We start from the raw sequence: 977 nt of genomic DNA, 5'->3' as shown, positions 1-977 counted from the left end.
AATCAAAACATGCATATACACAAGAAAAGAAAAAGAAAAACTAGATTAAACTAAAATTAATGCAAAAGGGAACAAAAAGAGCATGAACTTTTTAGTCTTTGAAGAGACTAAGTTCAACCATGAACTGAGTGTTTTCATGTTGGAGGTGGATCAAGGAGGATAAATTCCTCCTTGTCTCGGGAAAATGATTCCATATAGGGCTTGAGACGATGCCCATTCACTTTGAAAGTTCGAGTGCTATTGAAGTTTAATAGTTCCACTACTCCATTTGATTGCACATCATGAATTATGAAAGGACCCGTCCACCTTGATTTCAATTTTCCCAGAAAAAGATGAAGCTTTGAGTCATAAAGCAAGACTCTTTGTCCCTTGGCAAAATTCTTTTGATTTACCAATTGATCATGCCATTTCTTCAACCTCTCCTTTGCAATTTTTGAATTGAGGTAAGCATCATTCCTCATTTCCTCCAATTCATTCAAATCCAAACATCTCTTTAACCCGGCTCTTGTCAAATCCATGTTGAGCTTCTTGATTGCCCACCATGCTTTATGTTCAATCTCTACTGGAAGATGGCACGCTTTGCCATAAACAAGACGATAAGGAGACATTCCAAGAACGGTCTTGTAAGCGGTCCTATAAGCCCATAATGAATCTAGGAGCTTAATTGACCAATCCTTCCTATTCACATTCACCACCTTCATCAGTATATTCTTGATTTCCCGGTTGGCTAACTCAACTTGGCCACTTGTTTGAGGGTGATAAGGTGTAGCTACCTTGTGCTTGACCCCATATTTGGCTAGAAGAGTCTCAAAAGGCTTATTGCAAAAGTGGGTTCCTCCATCACTTATAATGGCCTTAGGCACTCCAAATCTTGCAAAGATGTTCTCCTTGAGGAATTTAAGAACCACCTTATGATCATTGCTCCTACATGGGATTGCTTCTACCCACTTAGAGACATAATCCACTCCCACCAAAAT

This window comes from Vitis vinifera, chromosome 9, assembly GCF_030704535.1.
Source record: "Vitis vinifera cultivar Pinot Noir 40024 chromosome 9, ASM3070453v1".
NCBI lineage: Eukaryota > Viridiplantae > Streptophyta > Magnoliopsida > Vitales > Vitaceae > Vitis > Vitis vinifera.
The sequence above is the reverse complement of the archived record's forward strand: the minus strand, read 5'-3'. Positions refer to the sequence as shown.